General features: G+C 41.0%; 1 long non-coding RNA gene across 1 annotated transcript in view; it reads right to left on the bottom strand.

Moving 5' to 3' along the window:
- LOC308056989 overlaps positions 1-20,898 on the bottom strand; it is a 56,364-nt gene that overhangs the window by 14,546 nt on the left and 20,920 nt on the right. Inside the window, exon 2 of the long non-coding RNA XR_013925061.1 lies at positions 1-20,898. This exon is cut by the window's left edge and continues 14,546 nt beyond it; it is cut by the window's right edge and continues 19,495 nt beyond it. This is a non-coding gene — a long non-coding RNA (uncharacterized lncRNA).

Raw genomic sequence — 20,898 nt, 5'->3', positions numbered from 1 at the left:
GGGCACTTGATCCCCTCATCCAGGTTGTCAATAAAGATATTAAACAGGGCTGGCCCCAATACTGAGCCCTGGGGAACACCACCTGTGATCGGCTGCCATGTGGATGTAACTCCCTTCACCACCACTCTTTGGGCTTGGCTGTCCAGCCAGCTTTTTACCCACTGTGGAGTACACCCATCCAAGCCCTTAGCAGACAATCTCTTCAGGAGAATGCTGTGGGAGATGGTGTCAAAGGCTTTACTAAAGTCTAGGCAGACAACACCTACAGTCTTTCCCTTATCCATTAGGTGAGTCATCTTTTCATAGAAGGAGATCAGGTTTGTCAGGCAGGACCTGCCTTCCATAATCCCATGTTGGCTGGGCCTGATCTCCTGATTGTCCTGCATGTGCTGCATGATGGCACTCAGGGTGATCTGCTCCATAACGTTCCCTGGCACCGAGGTCAGGCTGATGTGTGTAGTTTCCTGGATCCTCCTTCCTGCCCTTTTTGCAGATGGGCATCACACTGGCTAACCTCCTGTCTTCTGTGACCTTCCCAGTTAGCCAGGACTGTTGACAAATGATGGAGAGTGGCTTGGCGAGCTCCTCCCCCAGCTCCCTCAGTACCCTCGGGTGGATCCCCATCGGTCCCATAGACTTTTGTGTATCTAAGTGGAGCAGCAGGTCACTAACAATTTACTCCTGAGCTGTGGGGACTTCATGCTGCTCCTCCTCATCCCTGTCTTCCAGCTCAGGGGGCTGAGTACCCTGAGGGTAACTGGTCTTGCTATTCAAGCCTGAGGCAAGGAAAGCATCAAGTACCTCAGCCTTTTCCTCATCCTTTGTGTCAACATTCCCCGCCACATCCAATAAATGATGCAGATTATCCGTGGCCCTCCATTTGTTTCTAATGTATTCATAAAAACATTTTTTTGTCTTTTATGGAAGTGGCCAGCCTGAGCTCAAGCTGGGCTTTCACCTCTAATCTTCTCCCTGTATAACCTTGTGACTTTCTTATAGTCCTCCAGTTTCCTTACAGTCCTCCAGAGTTGCCTGTTCCTTCTTCCAAAGGTCATAAATAATCCTTTCCCCTCCCCCCGCCCCAAGTCCCAGCCAAAGCTCTCTGTTCAGCCAGGTCAGCCTTCTCCCACACTGCCTCGTCTGTCAGCACAGGGGGACAGACTGATCCTGCACCTTTAAAGACTTCCTTCTTGAGGAATGTCCAGTCTTCCTGGACCCCTTGGCCCTTCAGAACTATCTCCCAAGGGACTCTGTCAACCAGGCTCTTAAGTGGGATGAAGTCAGCTCTCCAGAAGTCCAAGGTAGCAGTTCTGCTGACCCACCTCTTTTCTTCTCTGAGAATTGAAAACTCTCAACATCTCATGATCTCTATGCCCAAGACATCCTCTGACCACCACATCACCCACCAGCCCTTCCTGGCTGTGCCAGTAAGTTGTCTTTCACACACTCCAGAAACCTCGCAGATCATTTCCTCTCCACTGTGTTGCATTTGCAGCAGACACTAGGCACATTGAAGTCCCCCATGAGAACAAGAGATAGCAATTGTGAGACTTCTCCCAGCTGCTTGTAGAATGTTCCATTTGCCTCTTCATCTTGGTTGGATGGTCTATAACAGACTCCCACCAGGGTATCTGCCTTGTTGGCCCTTACCCTGATTCCTACCCATGAACATTCGACCCTACTGTCACCATCATTCAGCTCTAGGCAGTCAAAACACTCCCTGACATACAAGGTTACCCCACCGCCTCTCCTTCCTTGCCTGTCCCTTCCAAAGAGTTTATAGCCATCCGTTGCAACACTGCAGCCATGCAAGTTATCCCACCATGTTTCCATGACGGTGACTATGTCATACTCTTCCTGCTGCATGATGGTTTCTGGCCTCTTCTGTTTGTTGCCTGTGCTGTGGGTATTGTTACAGATGGACTTCAGCTGTGCTATCGATCTTGCCTTCAACCCTGGCGTGATGCCCCCAGGCTCATTTTAATCTCTTCCCTCTTTGATTCTCATTTAAAGCTCTCTTGATGAGCCCTGCTAACTCCTGACCTAGGATATTTATCCCTCTTTGAGACAGGTGAACCCACCTGTTGCCAGCAGGCCTGCTGCCATGTAAACTGACCCATGATCAAAAAAACTGACATTTAGCCATTGACACCAGGCCTAGAGCCAGGTATTGATATGTGTGATTTTTCAATTACTTGCACCATCATTCCCTGCAATTGGCAGGATAGGAGAAGAAAACACTACTTGTGCTTCTGATCCCTCAACTAGTTGTTCCAAGGCCCTGAGGTCTCTCTTGGTTGCCCCCAGACTTCCTGTCATTTGGACTTCATCATTGCCCACCTGAAAGACCAGTAATTGTTATCAATCAGAGTGCTGTAGCAGACAAGGGAGTTTTCTAGTAGCACCCCTTACCCAGACCCCAGGGAGGCAGCAGGCTCCTCTATGGATTGGGTCTGGTCGGCATGTTGGGTCCTCCATTTCAATCAGAGTGAAGTCATCAATAACATCCACCTAGCTTTTCTTCCTAGCAGAGATGATCACACTGTGTGATGTTGACTGACTCTTCTTAGGCAACTCCTCCAACCTGGACAGGCTTTCATCCATATCATAATTATTCTGGTCTTTAGGCTCCAGAGCTGCATGCATATTGTATAGGGGTACCCAGGAAGGTGCAGTAGCTCGGGGGGCAATTCACCTGCTGCTCTGAGCAGGGACCTGTTTCCATTCTTCCCATCACTCAGCACTTCTCCACCTGCCTGCTGGTGAGTAGTTAGGGGAGCCTCTGCTCCTTGTGATGTGTCCATTTGGTGGATTTGTCTCAGCGATGGTAGACAGTGGCTACACCAGTCTATCTCCCTCTCACTCACCCTCATAGTCCTTAACCTTCCTACTTTCCCTTTCAGTTCTGCCACCAGGCTGAGCAGGTCATCCACCCGGCCACACCTCACAGGGGTGTTATCTCAGCCACCCTCCAGCAGCAGTGACAGGCTCAGGCAATCCCTGCGGCCCGTGACCTGGGCAGCTTCTTGCTTACATGGAAGCTCCGTCTGGGTCACCACACACCTTAAGGTGCTAGTTTTTGGCCAAGTGGAAACCATGGCAAGGTTTCTTCTGAAGGATGATGATGACCGATAGTGGGATTTGCCTCTTCAGCTGTCAGGGGGATGGCGCCCTTCCTGCACCAGTGGCCATACAACGCTCTGGCTGATGTGCCAGGCCCTGTTTGCCTGCTCTGGTCACTGTGCTCCTGGTCTCCTGTGTCCCTTGGGGGCTGCATTTGTACATGTGGGGGTTTGGCCAACTTCACTCCTGGCCCTGCCAACACTGAGCCAGAGCTACCACTCCTCAGGGCCTTAACATTTCCCGGTCTAGGAGGTGGGGGGCTGGGGCACCCGCTCCATCTCTGCCCCTGTTTCTCAGTTTTGCCAGTTCACAGAAAGCTACCTATGGTCATGACATAATGAAGTCAATTTCACTGAAAGTAGCAAAAGACCATTTAAATCATCCAGCAAAGAAGCTGCTTTGAAATATCTACTTTTCAGAAGAGAGTTTTATGTAGATAATATGTTTTCACAGAGTAAGGAAACCACAAATAAATCTGTCCAGCTTAAACATGACAACTGTCCCCCTGCAGTTTCTAGCATTCATATTACAGAAAGCACAAGAACAGTAAGGAAGATGGTGTAAATAAGGCCATTTTTGTAAGTCCCACACCCCAGGATCTCTTTTGTTTGTTTTTGCATATGGCACAATGAAAGCATTATTTTTATATTAATTTATTATTTTTGTTATTATTATTTTTGTGAAGAATAGTCAATGCCAGGCACTCTTAAATTGTACTCTTTCATTACTTATGAACACTTATAGACAGAAAGTGTAGATTGTTTTGGTTTTGTCACCAGTTAAAGCACAACTCCACAGATTAAACTAGCAGTTATATACAAAGGGTCAAATTCTCCAGTTACACAGATACCATTTTAAAAAGCTCCTGTAGACTCCAAGATTTTACATTGGGCATAAACTACATTTGTACTTCCTTCAAGGCTCCTTTAGCCTGCTGGAACGATGGAAGTTGATTTAGCATAAATGAAGATCCAGCCCCCCAAAACTCATTATAGTACTTGGACTGAAGCCTTCTCAGCAAAGCCAGTTTGCTGCAGAATATATCAGTTTACAGTCTGTCAGTCCTTTCTTCTGTATCTCCACAGAATTTAAACCCAGCCTCTGAGAACTTGGTCCTCCATACATCAGCACTGTACCACAGTAACTCAAATGCTTGGGGCCATCAAAAAGGAAGCCCCAGAGCATCAAAATGCCAGAGATAATGTAGAAAATCCTTTTGACTTACAAAAATTTCTGTCTCATTGAGCAAACTTCAAACTAAGGAAATGTATCCCACTATTAAGTTCTCATAAGCTTCCATGACCAGAAATTTGAACTAAATTAATAAGCTGCAAAGTTACATTGACTATTTGTGTGCTTAGTTCTTCCTTGCCAGCCCTCTCCCTACTACACTCTTGTCTCCCTCCCTTGCACCTGACACTACAGTGGCCTTAGATAGCCTCCCATTTCCTCATGCATATGTATACCTTTCAATGGTTTGCATGTATAATTCCAGAATGTGATTGCTTACTGGCATATTTTTCTGTTTGAGTTAGCAACCATAGGCCAACATCTTCTGGGTGTCAGAAGAATTTTATGCATGCTACTCACTAACCAAAGTCTGTATTAATTTCCTGAAAAATTCTAAGCCTTGTATTGAAAATATTTAACATGCAAAACTCACTCTTTTCTCCTTTTTGTGTATCAAGCTAACTGGTAAGCCTCAGCACAATATGCATTTTCCACATTCCACCTTTGTCTATATTCTTCCTATAAGTTGATGTATGAAAATTAGAATGAACAGAATGTCCTGCATTTATTAATAATGCTAAATACTTGCAGTACAGTTATTTTGTCTGCAATTACATGAGCCAGACCATTTAGTTTGTCAAATGCCCCAATCCACCTTCCTATAACAATAATCCTATACCTTACATTCTAAGGCAGTTTTGAATGACGTTGTTTATGCTGGAATAAACAAGGAATTTGTGGTCTTTTATTTAAATTAAGTAAGATTAACATCTTATGCTGTATCTTTTACAAACAAAGATGCACACTCTTATGTCTTATCAAGATTCATTCTTAGAAGTTCACCTTCCTAACTTTTGAAAATTAATTTTTTACTAAGAGTAGATCTGAAATAATGCTTTCACGGAGTGCCAGTGGGAAGGTGGGTGTGTTTAGGTAATACTTAGGCCTAACCAGATCTGTTGCACTGGAATATGTAAGTACAAAAGTGGGTTTAAATGGTCTTTTGCTACTTTCAGCAAAATTTACTTCATTGTGTTATTTTAGATGGATTCTTAACAAAACTATTCTCAAAGTCGCTGGAAATTTCCACTGGCTAAAACATGGGCTTGAGAAAAATCCAGCCTTAAAAGAAGTCTTTCACTAAAATACTGAAGTAAGTGGTAGTTTGACTTGTTATAAGAATAGACTATATTCCTTAACTTTTTCTTAAAAAATGAAAAAGATACAATCCATACAAACATTTTTGGTTGGTTAATCATGTGTACCATTTGAGACAGTCCAAAAACCTCTAAATAATTTCACCTTTTATTCCTACTTTGAACTTCTTCCAGCCACTAGACTTCATTTTGCTTTTGTCTAAGAGATTAAGGAGTCCTCAAGTACTATTAATCTTCTCCCTGCAGAGGTACTTCTCTATTGATGGTACTTATCCAGCCCCCATTATCCAAGATACAGAAGAGTTTGCTCAAGGTCACAAAGATAAATGCGATAAAGCAAAGAATGACACTGACTTCTGTGCTAACACCTTAACATCTGGATCATTCTTCCTCTGTGGAGGTCACCATTTTGCCACCTATTCAAATTATCTTAAATGGGAAAATGGAAAGAGCTTTATCAGTTTCTTACGGGATAATGTTTCACACTGACTTTCCTGAGGATACAGATATTTATAGGGTAATATGTACATGGTAAACTGAATCTCTCAAATGCATGGACTGTTCACTGTCCAGATGTTGACAGGAGAGTCCATTACAAGCATACTTGTGGCAGTATCTTTAGCAGAATTAAATAAGATGTGTCAAACTGTAGTTCTAGTCAATTATGATCCAGCTCACCTATGGTCCTATGCAACTGCTCCAGCATACACATGATTTTTCTCTATTAATTATCTCCAATGGCATAGAGAAGGCTGTCTTATGGGACCCTTTCTACATAGGCAGAGAGAGTTTCTACTGAGTATTTAAAATCTGCTTATGGCTTGTTCATAACCTTCTTCCACAGCAGGAACAGTCTGGGGACATCCTTGATGTAGACTGCCCCAGATATCACCATCAAGACCTCTAATTAATGAATCTCAGCATATGAAAAGTGCCTAACAGGCTGCCTGAGCACAGTGGGACTCCCGAGGGTGGGGATCCAGGGCTGCTTGGTGTCTTCCCCACAAGCTTCTTTACCAATTGATCAGTTGCTCTTCTGTGAAGGTGGCCATGAATAATGCCTTTACCTCTTCTTGGTCCATTATCTTGAACCAGCCCTATGTGTGAACTACACAGAGAGAAGGAAATGAGGACTACCTGCATGGGGCAGGGACACAGGCAGAGCCGTGGTATCATACACAGCTACACCATAGCTATAACTATTGGTCAAACTTGAATTCCATTATTGTATCATACTTACAGCTTAAATACTACAGATCTTGCCCCATCTGCCAAAATCCTTGTGCTTTATTCCAAAAGCTGCTTTTCTTTGCCCCTTACAGTAAGTCACTACAGATTAGAAAAGATGTTTTACCTTAAGGAAGTTTCAAAAAATGACAGAACTCTTGTAAGACAGGTAGTGCAATTGGAACAATCAGAACAAGAGTAATTGAAAATGAGGTATCATCACCGTTGTTTCTCTGACTCTAATATCCACCTGCCTTTAGTGTAAAGTTCTTTTTTCTTCTTATCATTCTCAGAAACTGTATTCTAAATAATGCAAGCACTCAGAAACTAGGTGAGGTTACCATGAAAAACAATATGAAGAACAGGAGCTAAGTAATAACTAACAATGCAAATGTTTACTCTATCACTGCAGGAATGGACAAGACAAAAAGAAGCACTTGCCAAGACTGGTGAAGAGTGGAAGACTTATGGTAGAGCAACCAATGAGCATGGGAAATAGAACTACTAACTCAGGAAGTTAAAATTAGGATAATCCATCTGAGTGAATGAATAAAATGCAGAAAGGAGTTGTACAGTCAATATGAGCCTGTAACAAACAGTCCAAAGGCGTTACATCTACCCTAGCTTTAGGTATTTACAATACTGACATGTACATCTGCCTGATTTGTCTTCCTTTACACGTAACAGAGAGAACTGGACAGTTCTACAGTGTGATGCATCTTGTCTATTTCACATATTTATTTAGCATGTGATGAATTATCACTGCATGTGTCATGTCTTATCAGAAAGACACATAGTACAGCTATCACCTGTGCTGTAGAGGACTATGTGCAGCTATCCAGTATTTGGCAAGATAAATTCAATCATTTGAAGCCAACAATGGGGAGATTTGCCTTCTGAGGGAGACACAAGGGGGGACGGGGGGGGACGGGGGGGGACGGGGGGAGAAAAAAAGCAGCAAGCCCTTGTCATAAAACTTGGATTCTTTGTGGGTTTCTTTTAATTACTCCAGAATGAACCCATTTCTAATATGCACAAGGACAAATTCAGGACTAAGAGTTTAACTGTTCACTAACCATGATAGAGATATACATTTCCACTGATTATACACATGCACCTCTACCTGTCTGTTGGTAATTAACACCGTAGCTTCTCTTCTACCAGATTTCCTTGGTACAAGTGAAATCTTCTGATTTACTGGGTTGAGAGCTTTAGCCATTACTATTGACAAGCTGTGATTTTAAATAAACAGCTGTTTCTTCCAATGTAAAATTTTTGCGCTAGACATGAACAGCCTTTGAAGGGAAAAGCAATTTTCCTAATCCTAGCAGACTGATTATTTTCACTTTTCAACTCTTATTATTGGTCTTCACATTTTTCATAGCACAAGGGCTTCAGCATCCTTTATTCTTCAAAAGGTCAATAGTCGTTCTTATAAGTTCTTTGAATTATATTTCATAATTTATTCATGCTAATTACTTCTTCTATGAACTTCAAACTGATGAGGTAAACAAATTCATGCAACTTTAACTTGCACAAGGTATTGCCTTTCTAACTTCTACATCCAACAAGAAAATGTAGTAGTTGGGGAAGAGAGATGCAACCGTAGCCATTGATTTGAAGTAATTCACATGGTTGGACTGCTACATCTACAATACAAGATTTATAACAAAACTTTTTAAGCCCTTGTAATCCTAACACATGAGGTAATCATCTATTAAAAAAGGCCTCTGAAATTTTTTTCGTATAAAAGCTTGTGCTATCAAGCTTGATTTGTGTCTGGGGAGTTCTCTGCTTTGTTGGTAATATTAAGTTTCTTTACTTGGTTGAAATTTTCTCTCATGTTGCATTCCCTGTTGCTGGCATCTAAATCCAGCGTATCATAGAGCAATGTGCTCTGCATATTGCAGTATAGTTGTGTTCAGGAGGCATGCTATGAAAAGGTTGTGCCATCAAACAATGTAGCAATTGTCTGTTTGCCCTCTTTTTCTGGAGCCCAGCACAGAACAATTGTAGCCAAGCAAAGGGTTTTCTAGGCATGGCAACCAACTGCAGCAGTCACAACTTCCCATCCTTCACAAGACTTCACCCTCTCAGCTGAAAAGTCATAGCATTAGTCAAAAGCACCTCAGGTTTGCAGTCAAGGAAATTGGTTATTTATTTCTGGTTGGGCCACAATGAGACTGCTAACACATTCAGTCCTTCTTAGAACAAAGGGGAAGAGGGCTGCTCTGAGGGAAAGGGGTAAGTCGACACTGACTGACCCATTGCCAGTAGCCCCACTTTGAACTAACATCAACGAACAATGGTACTACCCTCTGCATTTTTCTTTTCTCATTTCATTTGTGAAATCTTCAAGCACACTGTTCTGTTGTTAGGCAAGAATGCCGTTGGAAGAAAGGTGAAGGTTTATGCAATGTACTTCAGGCCATCCTATGGTGCTGCATTGTATCTCTCTGAACCTTAGCTACCTCTCTTAAAAGGCATTATGTAAAATAAAACAAAACCAGACAAAAATGCTGATAGCACAGTATCTGAAATAGAGGAAAGACAGAAATTTATAACCTGCTAAATTGAGAGCACCTGTATATCAGGTTGGAGGCTGCTGTGAACATTAAGTCTGCATCTATTAGTAAAATCAAATCCCTCCTCTCAACTAAACAATTCCGATGGCAGGGTAGGAAAGAGTGATTAAAAAAAAAAAAAAAAAAAAAAAAGACTCAGTATCAGCAGTAATTCTTCAGTATCCCTGGTGGAAACTATGCACTACGCTGGTTAATTTCATATGAGTCTGGCACAAAGCAGCTGAAGTACTATCTTTCACCCCACCCATTCTGACACTTTTTGCACTATGTTTTCTCTTCTTTTTTTTACGTGCTCATAAAGAAACCACCTTACCCATGGACTCAGATATTGATCTAGTCTTAGTGGTGCTGAGACATCAATTTACTAATCAGTGTTTGCTATGCTTTATATTACCTTTTATTTCTCCCTCTATGCAGTAAAAATAGCTCAAGGATTTCAGAAGCAGTACAGCAGGTGATGTTATTATGTATGGTGGCAGAGTGAATCGCTCCCTCCGAGGTGTTTAACAGCAATCATTTTCCCAAGCATTTTATTATGAGCAAGTTTTTCCTTTTCAGCAAGATTTTCGAAGCAGGAGTGTATTGAGTGCAGAGGAAGGAGGGCCTGGTCAGAACTACTTGTCAGGCCTCCAGGGACAGGAAAGGCTGAGAGATAAAGCTTGGAAAATTCAGCCACTTCTCTAGATCAGAAAAACATTTTTGGATGGCTGTCCCTTTCTGCCTACCTGGCCTTCAGCTGGCACTTCTCTGATGTCAGTGCAGCGCTCCTCTGCAGATCTGCTGCAAAGGGTTATCAGTCTGCGTTTCTACAATAGGGCTGTAGCAGGAACAAAGAGAGGAAAAATCAGCCAGGCAGCAAGAAGGAAGAGAAAGGCCTTGCAATAGCAGCCCTTGCAGGTCTGAGCTGTGACAAGGCTCTCTGAAGAGCTTGCCATGATTTTGTAGAAGTCATCAAGTCCCCAGACTTCCCACTTACCTATGGAAAAAAATGTGAGAGTAACTCATGTTGAAATTTGCTATGTCCATCCCCTCCCCATAATCTTCTCCCTCTTACCCATTTTCCCTATCCTAATTTGAAGCACATACTGTCTGAAATTAGGCATATATAGGAAAAGATATAGATTTCAAGTTCATTTTGTCTCGTCTTGTGGAATAAGAACATATTCATTTCAAGAATGTAAAAAAAAAAAACACAGAGTGGTTTTGTTCTCCCTTTTCCATTTACTTACTGCCACTGAAACCATCCAAACTTCAAAAACTATTTCAGAAATTCAAGAGAAATCCACTCCTGTGCATAAGTTAAGCACACCAGATTGTGACCTGGCTTGAACTAACTCATGTCTATCTCTCCTGAGGGGTGGAAGGAGAAAAAGAAGAGGAGGAAAACTGTTGTTAAGGCACTCAAATATTTCAGAGGTAGAAGTCATTTTATTGAACAAAACAGAAGCAATGCGGGGTCTCTTGGTATGTGGCAAATGGAGAAATAAAAGTAAACCCAAACTATCAATGACTGAGACACTGGTAAGAGTTTAGTAGGTGTAGAGTGAATCTATTTACCTTTCTAACAATTCTACTTGTACCATGTGCTGAATAAGCATGTCAAAACCTGATGTGCATCATTATGGGTTGCCTGCATCTCACTCGTTCTAAACTGGCATAGATTTCCTATAAGAATACAATACTTCAAATAATTGCCTTCACCAGCCGTACCTTGGAACGTTAGTGTAGCAATGACTCAGAAAATACAGTCAGATATAGGCTATGGTCAGTCACTTGAGGCAAGAACAGAAAGAATGAAATGACAAAATGAAGAATCTGTGCATCAGAGAGTACTGCCCTTTGCACATGAAGGATAACACATAATTAGGTTCATTCTGAGCACTCAAAGAGCAAACAAAAGAGTGGACCTGCAGCCAACCCTATTCAGAGTTTTTAGCAGCTTCATAAAAACAGCTCAGCTTGATAAGTAATTTGTTTCTTAGGTTTATATGCTAATTTTGTAGATGAATGGGAAAAGATCATATCCTGGAGAAGCACAATTCATCTCCAAATATTCACTCACATCCCAAGCAAGAGGATAGGATGGGGAGATGGGGAGAAGTGGGGCCAGTCACACCTCCCCTAACCTAGCAGACCTACATGACAAATCTTTAATGATAGAAAGTGTGAGCATCTATTAACAAATGCAAAAAATTAATACAGTGTATCAGTTTGAAGATTTACATAAAGGGCAAAACAATAACACAACTAAAGTAATAGCACTATAACTTACTGAGTTTGCAGATAGCCTTCAGCTAGCACCTATTCAACTATCTCTTGTATTTAATGAGATCCATTAAGCTCCATGTTACTTGTGACTTACACGTCATTTACCAGGTTAGATATTCCACACCTCCACGTTTATTTCATAAATACTCAACAGTTCTAGAACTACTGTACCAGCAGGTTGACTGTTAAATTAGAGGGGAGACAGCATTTCAGAGAGCTAAGGACAATGAAAACAAGTTGTTTTGGGCTTTGTTAAAGAGTCTTCCAGAAGATTTGTTTCCCATCTCACATGACTGGTATTAAGCAAGCAAAAACCAGCTATTTGAACTAGGCCAGGTTAGAGAGTGGCAATGACTTGCACACCACAGGGTAGGATTGCTCTGTCTGTCATTTGTTTATCAGCTAGCTCCCATATTATTTAACAGCATTCAGAAGATCTTTAAAGGTCAGAAGACAGTAATAGAAATACAGCAAAAGACAACAAGCAACCACAGTGAATATTTCTGACAAAAACAGTCAACCACAGCAGATGCTTCCACAACCTTTTACTTTTTATTGCTCTAATATACACACACACAAAAAAGAGACTCAATTGTCACTGTTGAAGCCAAAAGCAATGGGATTCAGGAGAGGCCCCCTATGTTTTTAGCATGCTGTTCAATATCTGTGAAATACTCAGAAACAACAGGAGTTTCCACTGAATTTGTAGAGAAGCATCGAAGGGAGCTTTCTTCTCCCGCCCCTTTTTTCCATCTCATTGAAACCATTCAAGCAACACGCAAAAAGTTTCTTCAAAGTGTCTGTAGGCTGTCAAGTTTATTCTTAGCTATCTAGCACTAGAGTTACAGAAGCAGAAACTAGTGTTGGAAAATACAAGCATGGCGTTTTTAATTCAAAGAAATATCCAAGCAAAAAAGGTCTTTATAATATGCAAGAAATTATGAAAGAAGGAAGAATGATCTTTTTTCTGAATTATACTTTTGATTTTTTCACCCTATGTCTCTCATTTCTACTTTAATAAGGAATACAAAAAAGTACATCAAGTGTGATTTACTACAATGTACCAGCTGATCATCTACAACATTAAAATACATCTTTTGTAGATTAACCATTAAAAACAAATCTTTTAGAAGGCTTACATATACTATTTTCGATAATAAATACAAGACGTATCCTGACATAAATATGAAAAGTAACATGACATGCAAATTCGTGAAGTGTTCCATATTTTTTTCCAGCAGATCAATACCTGGCTCTGAGCATGGTGCCACTAGAAGAACTTTGGGGTTTTTGATGATAGCTCAGTTTATACACCAGGCCTGCTGGCAACAGATGGGGTACACTTGTCTCAAAGGGGAAAAAGGTCTTTGCATAGAAGTTAGCAGGGCTTGTTGAAATACCTTTAAACTAGATTTGAAGGGGGAAAGGGATAAAACCAAGCTCACTAAGGATAAGCCTGGCAGCAGCATGCCAATATTTGAGTTAGGGTGTGCTAGCAAGGCCCTTTGGTCTGCCATAGCAGTGGAGGTAGGAGATGGAGATCCACAAAGCAGCATAGATGCAAAGGTTATTGGTGTGTTAGAAACTACAAAGTACCTAAGAATGGTCACATAGGAATTAGGGTTTCTCCCAAAAAAAAGGTGGTGCAATCGATAGCCCAGCTGAAGTGCATCTACACCAATGCGTGCAGCACAGGCAACAAACAGAAGAGGCCAGAAACCATCATGCAGCAGGAAGAGTATGACATAGTCACCGTCATGGAAACATGGTGGGATAACTTGCATGGCTGCAGTGTTGCAACGGATGGCTATAAACTCTTTGGAAGGGACAGGCAAGGAAGGAGAGGCGGTGGGGTAACCTTGTATGTCAGGGAGTGTTTTGACTGCCTAGAGCTGAATGATGGTGACAGTAGGGTCGAATGTTCATGGGTAGGAATCAGGGTAAGGGCCAACAAGGCAGATACCCTGGTGGGAGTCTGTTATAGACCATCCAACCAAGATGAAGAGGCAAATGGAACATTCTACAAGCAGCTGGGAGAAGTCTCACAATTGCTATCTCTTGTTCTCATGGGGGACTTCAATGTGCCTAGTGTCTGCTGCAAATGCAACACAGTGGAGAGGAAATGATCTGCGAGGTTTCTGGAGTGTGTGAAAGACAACTTACTGGCACAGCCAGGAAGGGCTGGTGGGTGATGTGGTGGTCAGAGGATGTCTTGGGCATAGAGATCATGAGATGTTGAGAGTTTTCAATTCTCAGAGAAGAAAAGAGGTGGGTCAGCAGAACTGCTACCTTGGACTTCTGGAGAGCTGACTTCATCCCACTTAAGAGCCTGGTTGACAGAGTCCCTTGGGAGATAGTTCTGAAGAGCCAAGGGGTCCAGGAAGACTGGACATTCCTCAAGAAGGAAGTCTTTAAAGGTGCAGGATCAGTCTGTCCCCCTGTGCTGACAGACGAGGCAGTGTGGGAGAAGGCTGGCCTGGCTGAACAGAGAGCTTTGGCTGGGACTCGGGGCGGGGAAAAAGCAGAGTTTATGACCTTTGGAAGAAGGGACAGAAAACTCTGGAGGACTACAAGGATGTCACAAAGTTATGCAGAGAGAAAAGTAGAATGGCCAAAGCCCAGCTAGAACTTGGTGACTTGTAGATGTGGCACTTAGAGACATGGTTTAGTGATGGACTTGACAGTGTTAGGTTAACATTTGGACTCAATGATCTTAAAGGTCTTTTCCAACCAAAACAATTCTATGATTCTATGTGATAATGAGAAAAAGTGATATCATCTGGGACTTCCAATAGGCAAATATTAAAAAGAAACAGCTGGGGTGAATAAGTAGCCAATAAACAATATTAAATTTTACTTAGCCAGAGGTAAGATCGTATGATCATATCCAATTATCAAATATGAAGATATTTTGTTGCAGAGATTTACCATTTGTATTATCTATTCTGTTACATTGGATTTGTGATTTTACCCTTTCTGTTACATAATCTGCTATTATTATCTATACAAAGATAATAAAAGAAGCATCCAACACCTTAATTGGATTCCTTTGCACTTGAAAATAAGTGTACACAATAATTCCCACAGGGAGGAACCTACTCACTTCTTCATAGTCATGGACATTGGAAAAGTTGGAATTAAGAATCCTGTCATAACAGATGACTTCATGTTGTGGTTTAACCCCAGCCAGCAACTGAGTACCACACAGCCGCTTGTCCACTCCCTTCCCACCCACCCCTCACCAGGTGGGAAGGGGAGAAGGATCGGGAAAAGTAAAACCTGTGGGCTGAGATAAGAACAGTTCAGTATTTGAAATAAAGTGAAAAAATTATATGAGAATAAGAATTTGTGATGAAAAGGAAGATAACAAAAAAAGGAGGAGAAATAAAACTCAAGAAAAAACCCCAAGTGCTGCACAATAAAGTTGCTCACCATCTGCTGGCCGATGCCCAACCAGTCCCTGAGAAGTGATGTCCCCCCTCCCAGCCAACTCCCTCCGGTTTAGATACTGAGCATGACTTTGTATGGTATGGAATATCCCTTTAGCTAGTTTGGATCAGATGTCCTGGCTCTGCTCCCTCCCAGACTTCTTATGCCCCTCCAGCCCTCTCCCTGAGCCTAAGAAACTGAAAAGTCTTTTAATTAGTACAAAATTTATTAGCAACAACTAAAACCATCAATGTGTTATCAACATTATTCTCATACCAAATCCAAAGCACACAGCTACTGGGAAGAAAATTAACTCTACCCCAGCTGAAAGAAGGCCACTTTGCTAGACAAAACCATTCTCTCCTCTAAAAAGAAACAGTCTTGGTTTCACAAATCTCCTTAACTCTGGGGTTTATATTTGTTTTCTGTTTTCATTTTGTGTCTATGCAACAAACATTTCATTATGTTTCCTGCGTATATTTGATTGTAGCACAGGCATTTGCCATATCACATCAAAATTGCTTCACCTGTTATGAACTCACAGCATTGCATGATTAAGCTGATAGTTAAATTATTTAGTTTCTTTCTGGTGGACTTTTTAAACTCATAATTTCCCAACTCATTTCTCTGATGCAATACTTACCTCAAATGCATGCACTCATTCTCCCCACAACTGAGGCCAAAGGTCACAGGGAGACTTAAGTGTGAAAAAGATACGCTGAGTTCGTATCTGCCTAACTAGTGTTGTATACCTGTGGAATCAGACACAAGAATAAGTTAGTTAAGATCACATAAAGTTGTCAGATACAAACCCAGCAACAAATAGTGGGGCTGTTTTGGCTGGGATAGAGTTAATTATCTTTTCAGAAGCTGGTACAATATTGTGTTTTGGATTTAGTATGAGAATAATGTTGACAACACACTGATGTTTTAGTTGTTGCTGATCAATTCTATACTACATCAAGGACTTTTCTGTTTCTCAGGCCCTGCCAGAAAGAGGGCTGGAGGGGTATAAGAAGTTGTGAGGGAGCAGAGCCAGGACAGCTGAGCCAAACTGGCCAAAGGGATATTCCATACCATAGAATGTCACACTGAGTATATTTAAACTGGGGGGATGGGGGGGGATGGTTGGGGCCAGCCTATTGTTGCTAGGAGACTGGCTGGGCATTGGTCAGCAGGTGGTGAGCAAATGTGTTGTGCATCACTTGCTTTTTTCTTCTTGTTTTTATTCCCCTATTCAGTACATTGTTGTTGTTGTTGTTACTGTTGTTATTTTACTTCATTTCAATTATTCAATTGTTCTTGCCTTAGCCCATGAGTTTTTCCTGATTCTCTTCCCCATCTCACTGCAGGGGGAAGGGAGTGAGCAAGCTGCGTGGTACTTAGTTGTCAGTGGGGTTAAACCACAATATGGGGCTTTCCCTTCAAAAGCCTACTGCTGTATTTACCTCAGATTAGACTTGTGCAAGGGTAATGTACCCCAAGTACTTTCTAGTACTAGTGAGAGAAACTGGTGGCATTCTCCACAAAACCTAGACCAAATGTTTTAAAAATATTGATGCAATAATCAAGGTACATTTTTCTGGGCCCTGTAGAGCAAGATACTAGTTTTGAACCTAGCTTGTGACATATTTTGCTATCCAAACTACAGAATATTTGGGTTAACACCAGAACATACCATTCAAACATAATTTCCACTGCATTTCAAACAAGGAAATCAAAGCACAAAGTAGAAGTTCTATGACAGAGGACAAACTCCCATCCCTTCCAGCACAGATGCAATTCCCCCCGATCTTTCTCCTGTCATGACATCTGTATAGACCCAAATATAGAAGTCTCACAAAGTACATGCTCAGGCAAAGAGATTACAAATTTTACTGCCTGAAGAACATATCCTGCTCAGTGTCTGATTACTGCCCAGAATACAAAAGGTATTACAGTTTCATTCAAGTGCCTTGAAAAAGGGTAGAGGAAGGGCTGCCACAGGAGGAAGATTTTACGTATCTATCACTTCCATCCTGTAGTATATTTTCTCTCTTTTCTTGCTCCTGCCTGGTGCCAACACTCAGTGACAATCACTAGTGACAAAAGACATGCCTACTTCTTTCTAGCCCTGGAAAGCCGTTAAAACAGATTGGTTGGAAATAACTGGAGCATTTATATCCTTAAATGCTTCCTGCATCCCCTAGACAGAGTCACTTATTTCTGTAATTAAGGCCAATAATAAAAGCTGGAATCCTGCTTGTAGTTGTGTTAGACTGTGGGACTGATTGACATTTAAAAAGTCAGTTAATGAACTACCAGCCGGACAGTGACTGTGAGGAATAATTTTTAACCACCTACATTTCTTTTACTGCCTTTGGTAACATTTCTTCCAAACTCAGAGCTTTGACTGTCATGGCTAGAGTTCAATACTGACAGCTACCTTTGTTACTGCAACCCTCCCATGCTGAACTGCTTCAATTTAGGAGGTAATGTAGAAAGCTGTCTCTTCCCACTCAAGCAGCTGCCTACATAGTGGCAAAATATTTCCTATACTACAGCAGCCAGTGTTCAATACACTGTTAAGCAGGGATTCTTAAGAGGGATGCCTTCATCTTCAGAACACTTGGAATCAGTGAAGCCTTCTTGTGACTAGGGAAGAAAACTGCTGTTTCATTGTGCCTCTTTTTTTTAAATAGACAATATTTACTTTTTGAGGAGCTTCACAAAATATCTGAAGAAATTATTCTCAGGAAGTAGAAACATTTGCTTTGACTAGTTCATATTGACTGTTTTGAATAAATGAAGCCTACCCAGCCACACTGAGTATCTCAGGTGTCTGTCTCCCAGTCCCCAAAAACAGATATGTCACAGCACGGAGATACTGACCAAAGCAGAGAGGTTTTCCTAGAGAGACTTGGGAAAGCTCCTGCTTCTCCTTATTTCCAATCCATAAAACAAAAATCGCATGTTTATATTCGAACAGCAACAAAACTTTGACTCAACACTCTTGGGCAAAGAGCTCTGCCATGGGACTTGATTTCATCTGAAAAGCTAATTCAAGCGATAGTGACAATTTTGGTTTTTTTACTCTGCCTTCTTAGACAGGAATCAGATTAACATGCATCTGTCATCTGTCTTTGAGGCAGGTCATCAGCCAAATTCATTTTCCAGAAAGTTTTATATTATCTAGACAGAACCATTCATAAAGCAACCCATCACACTAGGGACTCCTTCATTAACAGTAATTATGCAAACCAGCATGCCACATAAGAGACTAAGATTATCAGGTGGGTAGCCTGCAATGCAGGAAAGAGTTTGTTAATTTCTGAAAACTGATTAGCATTCAGCTTCTGGCTTAGATAGCGTAATAGATTTACAGAGTCATCCCTGCTTTAATTATTATGTTGCTTCTTCTCATAACTCAAATAATCAAATTAGGCCTACAGAAGATTTTCCTAGGCACAGATCTCCTTATGTTTCTGTGAATTATTCCAGCACATGCTATTACTCAGTTCCTCCTTTTTAATTACTTGTGTCCAATTGCATTACAAGATATTATTCATTGTATGTAAGAACTAATCGAGCTAGATTCCTGAGACAGACAGGCACACTGGCCTTTTCTTTGTAATAGGCAGCACTTTCATAAATACCTTTGTGTGGAAGCAGTCTTCATTAAAATCTGACATACTTTTGAAAACTCATTTAGGCACCCCTGCACCTACAACCAGTATACCATTGCCCACGTCTGGGTTCTTGGGTGTTCCTGAATTGCATCCCCAGGGCTGTGGCACAACACCCCCAGGTCAGCTCCCAAACCCACTGGTCAACAGGCTGACTACCATCTGTGCTGGTTTTGGACCAGGTGGTCAGCACCACTGCAAACAGCATTGAACTCTGTTCCATGGTAAGACTGTGGTCTCTCACACAGAAAGTTCAGAGAAAAGCTCACTCTTAAAATTCTCAGATGCTTGGGGACACCCCTGGTAAGGTCTGCAGCTTTCAAGTCAAGCTTCATAAAGACTTGTTGTCAAGGGAATGGCTTACATGTAAAAAGACAAGTAAATCGCCTTGTGCTCCGCTATAGATTGATTGAAACCAATGCCTTCCCTTTCAGACTTGCAGGTAACACAAAACATGGGGTGTGGTTTGTTTTTTTTTTTCTAAACTACCAAAATAGAACACATGATTCTGAACTTGGTCTAAAAATTGTTTGTCTTACCTCTCCATGGAGATTTCCCCTTCTCAGTGGGAAAAAAGGAACTACCAGTATGAACATCTCAGAAAAGGAAAGGCATGCAGCTGTTAATTCATCAAGGAAGCAGCTTAACATAGGAGCAAAAGTACTTAGAGCAGTCTCTTAAAGGTCTTTCTAAGTTTATGTTGGTGACAGTGTCTATTGAAAACAGTCTTTACTTTTACATTTTACCTTACATAACTGCCAAAATACTATTAATTCCCACCTTATCCATGGAGAAAGATATGGAGAAAAGGCATCTCACCTTGATCCAAACTAACAATGTTACAAGAGCAAAACCTGGTATCTTTTCATGCCCTTTCAAGAGACAGTAGTTGAGAAATAAGATATGCTTGTATAAAAGTTCATAGGTACTTTTTTCCAACAGTGTTTTTAAGCTTTGTTTCTACCTGAGGAAAACAGGAGCAAGAGTGAATAAAAGGATGCAAGTATCACTATCAACAATTTAAAAAAAATTAAAAAATTCTGTAGGCCAAAGTTGAATATAATGTTAACTGCATTTTTTTGTCTCAGGCAAAAATGTTCACTTCACTGAAGTAATGAATCTGCTACTGACTTTCTGATACTGAGTTTTAATTTTTAGATTGGATAGTTTTAGAAACTGGATCCTGGGTTCAGACCCCAAATTTACAATCTGCTTAAGAATCTCACATGACAAAAGTCATAGTGAAACTATGGTTTCTGAAGTCAATGGGAAATGTAAAGCCATAAAGACAACTTAAAGAATGACCAAAGGGCAGCAAAGCAAATGTAATTATGACAACTTGTGGGAGATTATTTCAGTGCCTTTTTTTGCAGCAGTCAGTGCAATAAACCTTTCTCTTCCACCATGAATAGTTTTGCTCAAGAACACACTTCAGCCAGGTGACCTTTTGTCTTTTTACAGTGTGAAACATTTCACTCAAGTTCATGTTTCATGAGAAGGAACTGCTTACTCAGCTAAACAGAATCCTCTTTTTTTCCCTTCTAAGGACATCAAGGACTTCCGTTACCTATTTAAAAAACAAGATTCATTTTAATTCAATGTTCCAATCAAGGCCATGGATGTAATGTCATATTCTTGACAAACCTCGTTTAAAAGCCAATGTTTCATTCCACGTGCTGTTATTGAATGTAATGTCATTGTTCAGAAGCATAGTGTCAACACAAACACAAGAAGAAGCTTTGTCCCATCTGGTATAACAACACTACACAATTGTTTGTGCAAATGTTTACAGATTAAGCATTTAGAAGCTATTAACACATTTCTAATGTCATTTCTCGTAGACAAATTAGATAGATAATCCCAACCAAATGGATAAAAATTATTTGGCTTTAATATACATTCAGAAATAACCAAGACAAAATGGTATTACAGCACCTGCTACCTCATCCTTCTCTCTGACTTATCTGCCTCTACATTCGAAGCAGGTTGTTAGAGATACACAGCAGTTGATTACAGCTGGGAATCTTTCATCTCCAGCAATCTTATCTTCCCAAGGCTTTTAGGTAGGTAGGTAGATAGATAGATTAGATTAGATAGATTAGATAGATTAGATAGATAGATGGATATTAAATGGTCATAAATTATTAACAGCTTAATTTGAATTGATTTTTCAAGAAACAGACTCCTAAGGCATATTTTCAAGTTGTTCTTAGA

This window comes from Falco punctatus, assembly GCF_963210335.1.
Source record: "Falco punctatus genome assembly, chromosome: Z".
NCBI lineage: Eukaryota > Metazoa > Chordata > Aves > Falconiformes > Falconidae > Falco > Falco punctatus.
The sequence above is the reverse complement of the archived record's forward strand: the minus strand, read 5'-3'. Positions and strand labels throughout refer to the sequence as shown.